This window comes from Gymnodraco acuticeps, unplaced genomic scaffold, assembly GCF_902827175.1.
Source record: "Gymnodraco acuticeps unplaced genomic scaffold, fGymAcu1.1, whole genome shotgun sequence".
NCBI classification, from domain to species: domain Eukaryota; kingdom Metazoa; phylum Chordata; class Actinopteri; order Perciformes; family Bathydraconidae; genus Gymnodraco; species Gymnodraco acuticeps.
Window position 1 is genome coordinate 769,448 of NW_022990673.1, and position 12,134 is coordinate 781,581.

Genomic DNA, 12,134 nt, shown 5'->3' on the forward strand with positions numbered 1-12,134 from the left:
CCTGTATATCTCTCAACAACACTAATGATCAGCAAGCTGTCTTACATTTGTCTTATTACTGCTCACCACTATTCAGGTAATCACATTTATTGATAAATACTAAATAGTGTAATATCAGGATAGATAAGGGAACATGTATCAACCACGATCAATGTCATGAATCTGTGACCATGGTGTGTTTTTTTTTTTAACAGTGGTCAGTGTACCATATTCCATATCTGTCTGTCTGTATGGCTTAAACTTTGTTAGCTGTCTAAACAAACTTAATATAATCTGTCTTTGTTTTCCTCAATGTGTGTGCAGTCATGAATATCCACAGATATGTTCATGTATTGGGAGCAAACAAACACCAGCTCTATTAGCTGTCAAGCTGAATTAGTATTAATCTGAATTCACGTCTTTTTGACTATTAGGATGCCTTTTTTCTTTAACAAAGCCTCCCTCTTCTCAAACCTCCTATCTAACACACTCTTTGTTACTGTCCTGTGTGACGTTGCTGTTGCTCGCCCTTCGCTCCCCATTTTAAAGGACTCTAAGGAATGTTCCATATCGATATTTAGTATGGTTGTGTGGAGCTGCTGTTCTCAACACTTAACATATGACCCAGAGGTTACTGGCTCAGACTCAAGACTGGCATGCCTTTACAGTGCTGCGGTGTCGTGTTATGCTGTGAAGACCGAAACAATCTAATTTGGCTTCAGTAGTATTTTAAACAGTAATATAGATGCACAATTTATTCATTAGATAAGAGGATACTTGCTCTAATGCTAGTTCTAAAAGCATTGTTTGATTGAATGGTAAAATAAAACTTGTTGAGACCAAAAAGAGGGATGAAATCTTATTATTTTTAAATGTTGTATTATATACTGCATTGTCTTGTTTATGTTTCTTATGCTGGTGTTATGTATCTTGTTTTTGTGTGTGTTTGTACTGTTATATATGTATACAAAATAAATGAATTATTATTTCCAAATACAGGAGAACTTTTTTCCTCCATATGTCGAAAAAAGGAATCTGAATGAAATTCCTTTTGGGTTTGAAAATTGTTAAGGACTTTCAACAGTGAAAGTTCCACCGACCCGACAGCGATTAGTGAGTTCAAAGGGTACATCTGAAACGTTTACTGAAGAAGTCTTAGTAGTAGGGCTTAGGTTTTAATCCAATTGAATATGGTAGACTCAGTATTGTATCCAGCATGGAGATTTGCACTCGTTGTCTTAAGCAGCCCATTTGTACACATATTTGCAAATTCTGCATTGCATTATCATCGTGTGTTTTGGGGATTATTCAGTTTTGTTTATGTAAACAAGAAGCCTCACGTTGCATATCTGTTGCTTGCCAACAGAAACAGTGCGAGTGCCCGGAGGATATGCCGAAGCACCCTTGAGTTAGAGTGCTGTTCTTATTTTCGGTTACATAACTTTAGTGTTGCATAATATTATCTATGGGTTTGCATGGATGTAAGCCAACAGTCCTTAATTGAAACATTTGGTCTTGCTGTAAATTACTGTAACGGGAGGGAGAAAAACATTTGGTGGATATACCTTCAAAGATTCAATTACATGTTTCCAATTTTTATTTTTATCTGCTTCGTTAAACGTCAACTTAATTTCACTTTCTAGAAACGGTCCCTCTGTATCTCTACATACCACCTCCACCTTCTGAGCTAGGCTAATCCCATGGATGCCTCGTGCACATGGGCCCATCTGGTCAGCAGTGTGGTATGGCTGCTCGGTCCAAGGATTGCAAATGTGATTAGTTGGAGATTACATCTGTTTGTGTGAAATGAAACTCCCCCTTCAGAATCAGAGCTGTGTGTTTCCATGAGAAAGGGATAAAACATTGTAGGGCTTTTGCGTCATCAAGTTCAATCTCTGGTCTGTCTCAGGTTATATTTCTCAGCCCTGCATTGCATCACCACACAGTTTATATGAACAGTTCCTAGACGAGTCCGTAGCAATTTATACTGTTTACTAGGGCGGCTCAATTAATCGTATTTTAATCGCGATTACGATTATGGCTTGCAACGATTACGAAAACAACGTAATCGAAATAAAACGATTATTTTTTTATTATTTTTTTTTTTTGGGGTTTTCAGTTGAATTATACTTAAAGTTCAGGGTAATCAACTGTTAAAAACATACTGTTCAAATTGTTTTTCTCCAATAAATGGATGTTTTCAAAGTCAATGAATAATCGCATTCAATAATCGCAATTACAATTATTGACCCAAATAATCGAGATTATGATTTTTGCCATACTCGAGCAGCCCTACTGTTTACTGCATCTTGCTGTTTGATATCCCTTCTGAGTGAATAAGCAGTCATTTTCTCTCCTTCTGAGTGCTATACATATTCTAAAGGCGCTGTGGGATCCATCAAGCTTTTACTCTGCGTGACCTCCAACCAGTGCTGTTTCTCAGTTGCCAGGGTAACTTTATGTCTGTGTCTGGCACATCGATTCAGCACAGATGGAACTGCAAAGTCACATGTCGTCACACTTTTTCCTCTGATGCCTCCCCAGCCTTGGCTCTGTCACTACAAGTGCAAATACAAAGCTAGCTATCTGTGTTCATTTTCTGCTCTGGTTTTCATGTCGACTCCACAACGTCGTCCAACTTCTCTGTTGCTATTAGGAGTAATCTAAAAGGTCTCTCTTCTTGACAAGTTGTTTTTGGAACCCTGATAATGATATTGTGTGTATGATTGTGTGTTTGATAAAGACTTTTTATATATGAGGTGTTTCTAATGTTGCTGGCAGTCGGGTGAAGTGGGTGTTGTAGATGTGAGCTTGGCTAGCAGCTGACTGTGCGTACGTGTGAGAAGGAAGATAAAAGACCAGGAAAATCCATGTTCTGCCTTTCACTACTGCATCAGGCAGACACTACGTTTCACTGAGTAGGTTGAGCAATGTGCCTTTTTTGTTGTTGGTATAAACAGCATTTGAGGAAGTATTGCAAAACTGCCTCTTCTTATTGTTGGGAGTGCAGTTGCCATGTGGTTCCTGCTGTGTTGTAATCACAGCTCTTGTTTAGGAGAAGTAGAGGCCAACAGAGAAGCCATACACAGAGGGTTCGCTCGTGACTATGGGCTGAATCTCTCTCACACAGACACACACACACCCTGCTAAATGCACACCACAATAGGCTGAGCGGCAGCAGGAGGCCCCAAGCTTTGAGAACATTTGAGCATGAATTTAACCACTGATGGGAGTGGCTCACACATGAAGGGCTCCTCGGGAGAGTGGACAACTTTGTCTCCCTTTCCCCGCTCTAGTTCCTATGCGTCTCCTTTGTGTTACTTCACTCGGTTTCTTTTTCATGTTGCTTTCTTGTCGTGAGTGGGGTCTAATGCTATTTTTAGTCCTCACTTGTCAGCCTAAGATTCAGTCTGTGTAGGCAATTGAAGTATTAGGCAATATGCCTCACAACGCTCTGACATATATTACATTTACCAACCCAGAACCCTCTACTTCCTATTTTCTCCCTCCGTCCCTCCCATTTTGTTGTCCTCTAGGGACTTTTCTAAGTATGTCTCATTTGAGCTCACTGATGCCAATACGGTTAAAAAAATAACTTCTTTGTACGGTTTATTTCCCACATAAGATACAAGGCGTACATTAATCTTTATCTTATAAGTTAAAAACCTGACCTATCAGTCAAACATTATTTAGGTTGGACACCAAGCAGCCCTACTTGTAAACAGTTAATGGCTCAGTGAAGTCGTGCTGAGCCATACTGATCGTTTTAATCAAAAGGTAGATCTCTTAATGACCTCATCTGTTATAATTGCTCTTTTTAATATGACTGCCAACTAGAATTTCTTGGCCATGTCAGCCTGTTGATGTTGGTCCTTGTTAAAAGGGCAGCTGGAATCTGGATTTAATAAATCACTAGCTGCTTGTACGGCGTTGATATTTAATTGTCACAACATTTCTGGAGATGCGTGGGTGGTAGTCCAACCAGCTCTCGCTCAACAAAGTATTGAGATTGTTGGTAGGTTACATTTTGTGACGAGGCTTGAATACAGCATTAGCCTGTAGTCGAACATTTTGAGGAAACCCCAGGGCTTCCCTTCCTGCCTGGTTTTGGTCAAGCTCATGTGACTGTTTGTATTCTTATTATTATTATTATTCACAGCTCATGTTGACATCCAGGTCTCAAGCTTCTCCTAATGTGACCTCTGCATTGTTATAGGACAGGTTGTGTCAATTATAATCTAGGAATGTCAGTGCTTGACCGAGGAAATTCCCACGTGTCAAATGATAGTGAACTCTCTTGTAGAAATCAGGATCCCAAATCACCATGGGGAATGTTTTTAATATTTCAGTTATGCAAACTTGACTTCCTGCCTGAGTGTTATCCCTCACTGCCTCTGACTGTCAACAGATCTTACCAAAATAGAAAGATGGCTCTGTATTGAGCACGTTGTTGTTCGGCCACTGTGTCAACTAACTGACTTTTCTCAAACCCCTGCTTGTCCACTGCATGGATGGTTTTCTTTCATTGCTTTTTATCTCTGTGGATGTGTCCTTTCTGTCTTGAAAAGTCAACATCAGCTCAGCATACCCAGCTAATGTGTGTTACCCCGGGTTGGTGAGTCAGGTTGTAGGTGTTTGAGGTCAGGGAGTTCGGGGTTAAAGGTGAATTTAGGGACAGGGCTGTGAAAAAGAGCCCAGCCTTAAAGGCATCCAGAATGTCAGCTATGAGGGTCTCGTTCCACCTGACACTTTCAGGCTGGTCTTTTGCCTCCTGGGTCATGTGGCTCTGCATATCTGGAATATTCTCACCAGAGGAAGTATCACTTGAGGGACAAATGCAGAGCATGAAGTAAGGCAGGCTGAGGTTAGATTTAGATTGGAATCAAAAACAATGGGGTTCCTTCATGGATATAAACAGGGTGGACAAAATATTAGGAACACCTCTTAAGGCTCTTACATTTAAACCAAACAATCATCCATCACGCCACGTATACTTTTACTTGTATGTCCGTTGGCTCAGGGGTTTTGGGTTTTATGGATGTCAGGACGAATTGGGGAGTTTTGTTCTACGAATACAGAAAAAACATTTGTTGTACACAAAGGGATAGACGCCACCACTGCATATTGTCCTAATCCACCAGTCTGTATCAGAGACAAGACGTTGTGGTCTAAAAACACAGCCTGATCTATCTTCCTAATCCCTGAGTGTTTTGTCTTTGGAGTCTAACTGAGAGCTGAGAGTTGGTTATCTCATGGAAACTTTTGATCCTCTACCCGAACCCTGCCAAAAACAATAGATCAGATACAGAAAAACATTACTCCACCTTTTGTTTCTTCTTTCTCCTTTTTGCTATTTCTTCCATTTGCTGCGCTTCAACATTTTCTCTTTTCCTTACATACCGTGTGCTTTTCAGTGATTTAGATCGCCATATATAAATGCAAAGTCTCATCCTACGCACCTGTTCTGCTCTTATCTCCTTTGTTACTATCCTGCAGCTCTTTAATGACTGAATAGGGATGATTCATCATGTCTTAAGAAGATGTCTTTCTCCGTGTCATCTCTCAAAGAATCCTTTGAGCTTTATGTGACTGAGACAACCTGTTTCCTGTCTCCTTTGTCAGGTTTCCCACAGGTTGGGTCTGGACATGCAGACAGAGACTTGCACTCACATGCCTACAGTTACACACTTTACATCACCAACTGTCAAACCGGGTGTTAATCCATTTCATTCACGCCATTATTGTGTAAATTGAAAATGGCATCTGACTTCAGATGAGTACAAAGACACTCTTATGCTTATCCCAGACAAAGGAGTTACTGAAGTAGCACAGACCAGGAGGAAATATGCTTTAATCTGAGAGATGTTCAAATCTTTGGAGTCAAATTTGGAAATGTAAAAAGAGCTGTGTATTTTTTTCAAAAAGATAAAAAGCTATTAATTTAAATTTGTTCACATAATATGGACTTTATACAACTTTAAAGGATAACTTTGTTGTTCTTGTTTTTGTCAGCTCCTGGTTTTTGTTTTGTTATGTTTCTGTAAAGGGTATGCACATTTTATGAATATTTGGAGTCATTTGTTTTATATTTGATGTGCAAATTCTGTGAAAACATGTAACTGTAACCTCTGTAAAGCCAACTCCTTAACAGCAGTAACCATCATAACTGCATTATCCAAGCTTAAGGCGTACAAGAGACTGACAACTGCCAAAAGTACCTAGAAAAACTTGATGGGCAGGCCTACATGTGATTTGTTGAGCTTTGAATGGGAAAGGATAACCTGAACGTTTTGTTTTTGTTTTCCTTTGCTCTCATAAAATCTGACTGAAGCTGGGAGGTTTTGGGAAGAGAATAGGGAGGATGACTTTGCCGCTGGAAACAATGTCTTTCCTATTTTTAGTCAATAGATGGATGTTTAGTAGCACATGCATCCTGCCTGTACATGTCCCCTGAAAGCCGAACAGTAGTGTAACCACTCTGGTGCATATTGTGTGTCTGTGTGTGAGTGTAGCCCCTGGCCATGCGGCTCTGTGGGAGAGGAGGGTCAGAAAAGGGGTGTGAGGGGCTCATTCAGGGAGAGAGGGCAGGGGGGAGGGGAGCAGAGCAGGCGTTGAAGAGATACAGCTGTTTCTCCGGTCTCAGCTGTTGCTCCTCTTCCATTCGATGCAGACTCAGTTTCCCTCTCCCTCAAACACACACACACCCCCTGACCTGACTGGAAGAAGCACACAGTGTAACATTGTTCTGCCTTGTGAGAAAGATACAAATAATCAATCTTTCATAGCTGCTATCGGATGGGAATAGTGAGACCTCACCATATTAGTGCGTGAGACAGTCATGGCCAAAGTAGGCAAAATCTGTCTCTGTGTGCTCATCACATTGTGTTGTTGTTTCGCCTTTTGGCAATGTCCCTCTGTTTCATTCCCATCAGGTTTGATGGATCCAATTGTATTTTCTTAAAGAATTGTGTAACCTTTTCAACTCTTACTTCCATTGTAGCTGCCTTGTGTTCTCCTGTGACCTCTGTGTGTGTGTGTGTGGGTGTCATGTTTTATTCCCCCATTCACCCTCTGACCTAGTGAACTCTCAGACCAAACAACTGTGTGTGGGGAGTCCTTTTCTTGTATGAACCTCGGCCAATGTCTGGAGAATCAGGTCAGGACATTGTCCCTGTTTCACCTTTTACATATGCTGCATGTAAAACATGATATTGTCTGTGTCAGAAAGGTTAACTTTTACTGGAAATACTTTCAATGCAAGGGATTATCTTGCAGGATGTAGGAGATAATGCGGTTTGCACAAAATCTCTTACCGTGCCTTGCATTTTTCTGGCAATTTTGACATCAGCTCTAACACACAAGAGACGTATCATCTCTCTAATAAGACATTTTCATTGGCATCTTCATGTATATAGAGTGGCGAAGTCTCTCCCCTTCCGGTGGACCTCCATGGGACCTTATTTAAAAAAAATTAATGTATTGAAGTCAATGGAGAGAGAAAGATTATCTTTCGATCCCGTTTGAATTGTGCCACGAATCACACATATGATGTTTGTCAATTTAAAAGATAATTTTGCAAGTCAAAAAAAAAAAATGTGTCGTAACACATTTGTTTGTGTGAAACGCTCAATTAACTACATCTCTGGTCTCGCAGAACAACACACGTCACCAAGATGGCCGTCACTACTGTCTTGTCAACAAAACGATTGACTATCACCACAATGAAACACGTCCAGAAGAATGTCATGCAAAGCTGCCTGCCTTCCTTCCTTTGATTCTCTCTGAACTGCCTGGTCTTTTTAATGTTTAATGTCAACCATTTGTGCAGATAGCGTGAAGTAGAAAAGATCGGCGATCGCCGATGCTAGCGTTAGCATTTCTCCCCCGGGCTTAAATTGTGTATTATAGAATGATCACACTGGTGACAGTACTCTTCAAAGGGTTCACGAAATATGACTACTACTCTTACTGTTTAAGATTTTGGGTTACTTAATGTTACTTCGTATTAAGGCTAATAAAAATGACAAGGCTATAATGCTAACTAACGTGCTAGCTACTAGCTAGGTAGCTAGGTAGCTAACTTGACCCAGCCACTCATTTATAAAGGGATATACGCTCAAAAAATGGCGTACGCCAGTTTCTACGCAATGTTTGCGTTTTATAAAATACTAACTTGACGTGAAAACGTGCGGTCCTCCACGCAAACTCTAGTCTAACCCATGCGTACGCACTAAGCCAGGGGTGCCCAACCAGTCGATTGCGATCGCGGGGAGATTCCCAGTCGATCGCGAGATGTGTCTAAAAATAGAACAACAATATTCTGTTTTATCGTTAATGTCCTATAACATAATCTTCCTGTGCCAGAATAATGCACTTGAACGCATCAAAGCTTTGTGATTGGCCGCCGTGACCACATCTGTCGGGGCGTGGCTAGTGGGCAGTGCACTAATTCGCTAACGTTGTCCGTATCAACACAGGAGTGACAGTCCGCACACAAACAAGACCGCAATTATGGCAGAAGCAAAACATATATAATTTTAACTCCGAGTGGGTATTTATATATGTATTTATTCCAATTGAAAGTCCATCTATCTCATCTGCAATGCGAGCGTAGCTTTATCGAAGAAGGGTAATTTAGGAGCGGCATTTCAAAACAGTGCACAAACGCTACGAGACGGAATTCCCTCCTAATTCTGCCCTACGCTCCCAAAAGGGGAGGGGCCTGAAAGGACAGCTAAATGCACAGCAGTCCATTTTCACCAGGCCCAACAACAAGAGCAAGGCTGCTCCCAGAGCATCTTATCGTGTCAGTCACGTTCTTGCGAAACACATGAAGTCTTTCAAAGACTGCGAAGTTGTGAAAGAAGCATTCCTGGAGGCTGCCGATGCGCTTTTGGGGGACAGTAAAAATAACAGTAACATTTCAACAGGTTTTTGATATAATAAAAACTCAAGTTAGATACGTTATTAATCAGCTGTAAGTTTTAGTTTGTTTGAACTTATTCATTATAATTATTGTACAAAATGGTATAAGAATGCAAACTTAAATTGATTATAGTCTATTATCAATTCAGGTTAAGAAACTAGTGTTGCTTGCATCCTATTTTAAAGGCATTTCTTTTTATAATCTCCTAAAATGCAAAAAAAAAAATGGTTTGATTCTATTAATTTTGTTTTTTTTATTGCACTGTTGCAGCAGATTCCTGTGTAGCTTCAGATCTGAGTTGTCTTATTAGTAAGCCTAATTTATACTTTTGTAGCAACACTATTTTTATATAATGGCTAATAAAGGGTTCAGAGTCTTTTCTTTTTTTCCTGTGTCATATGTGGCAGCACTGTTCAATGTTTCTTGAAAACATTACCCACTGTAGTGTGACATGTGAATAAACACCAACTCTGTATCAACAACACTGTTGTGTAACTTCAGTTAAATACTTGTATGTGTGTAGATTAGAAAGAGGTAAGATAAAGGCATTATTTTATGAAGTATTAATCGTACGAAGGTCAGTTTTATACAAGTAGAAGTGTGTATTTACCTGGTAGTAGGGTGTCAGTAATGGCTACGTCTCTCTATTTGGTCTGGTAGATCTCGGCAGACTGGCAACTTTAAAAGTAGCTCTTGGTTCAAAAAAGGTTGGGCACCCCTGATGTAGAGGATGAAGAGGAGGGGGCCAAGCACCGAACCCTGGGGGACGCCTTGGGACAGAGGAGCAGTGGAGGAGGTGCAGTTGTTGATGTTGATAAACTGATGTCTGTCGGTGAGGTAGGATTTCAGCCAGGAGAGTGCAGTGTCAGTGATGTTGAGTGATGATTCGAGGAGGGACAGCAGGATGGTGTCGAATGCTGCGGTGAGGTCGAGGAGGATGAGGATGTTCACTCAGGTTGCCGGAGTCAGAGGAGAGGAGGAGGTCGTTTGTGATTTTCAGAAGAGCTGTTTCTGTGCTGTGTTTTGATCGGAAACCGGATTGAAATGGCTCAAAGAGATCATTGGAGCTGAGGTGGGCTTTAAGTTGTGAGGCAACGACACGTTCAAGTATCTTTCACAGAAAGGGGAGATTTGAGATGGGCCGGAAGTTGGACATGATGTCAGGTGTGAGTCCAGGTCTTTTGAGAATGGGTGTGACAGCAGCCAGTTTGAGAGAGGGGGGAACTGATCCAGATCTGAGGGAGGAGTTAATGATGGTGGCGATGAGTTGGGAGATAGCAGGGAGGCTCTCTTTAACAAATTTGGAGGCCATTGGGTCAAGTGTGCAGGTGGAGTTAATTCCAGTCATGAAGTCGGACAGTTGCATGGGGGTCACAGGGGAGAAGTGAGACAGGGGCTGTGAGGTGAAGGGGGGAGCCAGGAGGGGAGGTGGGGGGTGCTGATGAGGGTGTCAGATTGCTGTAAAATGTTGCTGATTTTGGTTTGGAAAAACGAGAGGAAGGAGTTGCACTGTTCTGTGGTGAAGGACGAGGTGGCGTTGTCACAGGGTTTGAGAAGTTTGCTGATGGTGGAGAACAGACGCTGTCAGTAATGGCTACGTCTCTCTATTTGGTCTGGTAGATCTCGGCAGACTGGCAACTTTAAAAGTAGCTCTTGGTTCAAAAAAGGTTGGGCACCCCTGCACTAAGCACAACAACGACAGAGACGAGAAACTGCGACACCGTTGGCAGAAGGAAGAATGGAGAGAAATATGTGGAAATAATAATATTATAAACAAAATGTTACCTCTCATTTATCATATGATGAATTCATTTTCAAACATTGATTAAAGCCAATCTTAAAATGATTAAACAAACGCCTGTTTGAGACTCCTCGGTGCACACAAAAACATAACTTGGAGAAATAAATAAATACGGATGTTATTTAAAACCACCTCGAATATATTGTGTTAATGTTATGAAATGTTTTCTCATAAATGATGCGGTTTTGCATTTCTATAGGTTGTACGTGCATGGTTTTATATACTACCATGTTTAATCATGTTTTATGCCGTTTGCTAAGACTTGATAAGTCACTGATAAAACACAGGAGGTATGGAAACTAAGAACACCATATGTGGTAAATTGTACAGCTAATATAACACAACACATTAGTTGTATTTCCTTTAACTGGTGGATATAGAGTTGCTGCAGTGGAGATGCTGCGCACAGCTGATCGACAGCTGGGACACAAACCACCAAATACGAAAACATAATTCAGATCCAGTCGTCATGATCCACTCTGGAGGGATTCCCCGATCATTTCTTACAGTGGCCCCTTCTCACTTCTCTTATTTTTCATTTCCTCGCTCCTCGGTCTCGGTCTCACCGGAAGTTGATTTGTCTGCGCCATCTTGAGTAGCGTCCCAATGGCCTTATTTTTGCCGGAGGAGCGAGGAGCGATAATGGAGGAGCTATAATCGAGGAACCACCAGACCATCCTTCGATGAAATCCTCAGACACTCGCCCCGCCCCCTTACTGTGTATCGCTCACTGATTTGACGATGCAGTGCATGCACTGATCTGATGCTTCTTGACATGAGAGCAGTTTCCCAGCGGAGTGAAGAAAATAAATGAAACTCACGAGAGTCACTCCTCAGTTTATACCGTGTTTTGTTTCAATTAATGTATCATTTAGTTACAAATATGTGATATATCTGAACAACAAAGTGGTCAAAAATCATTTTATTCATTTATTGGAAACATTTCCATGATCGCTTTTTTCGTTTTACATTTTCATTTATTGTCATTTCCATTCAGTCAGTCATTAAGTGCTATTTTAAAATGTTAATGTGCTACATATCCACACAAACACACAAAGTGTGCAGTCCAATGAATGTTAATCTAACTGGGTTTTGATAACATATCTCTTTTTCTTCTCTCAATTATTGTATTTCTATTGTGCACTCTAATCAATATTAATCAAACTATTGTTCGTTTATACATTTTAAGAATGGCAATTTATCTTTTTGAGAATGAGTTCTTATTTGATTTTATTTGGGTCTACAACAGATGATACAAATGTTTGTGTCAGTAAATGTGTACTTACAGAGGCGGGGGTGTTTGTGAAAATAACGGGGACAGAGCTGATGTCAGACGATCAGCTGTGCAGCGTCATCACAAACGGACGTCGCTTCACGTGACGCTCCGGAGGAAAGGACGTCCCATTGCTCTTAAAACTAATTTCCCTG

At 40.9% G+C, this 12,134-nt stretch overlaps 1 protein-coding gene across 2 annotated transcripts in view; it reads left to right on the forward strand.

The window, feature by feature from the left end:
* ralgps2 (Ral GEF with PH domain and SH3 binding motif 2) overlaps positions 1-12,134 on the forward strand; it is an 80,306-nt gene that overhangs the window by 1,144 nt on the left and 67,028 nt on the right. The window lies entirely within an intron of this gene.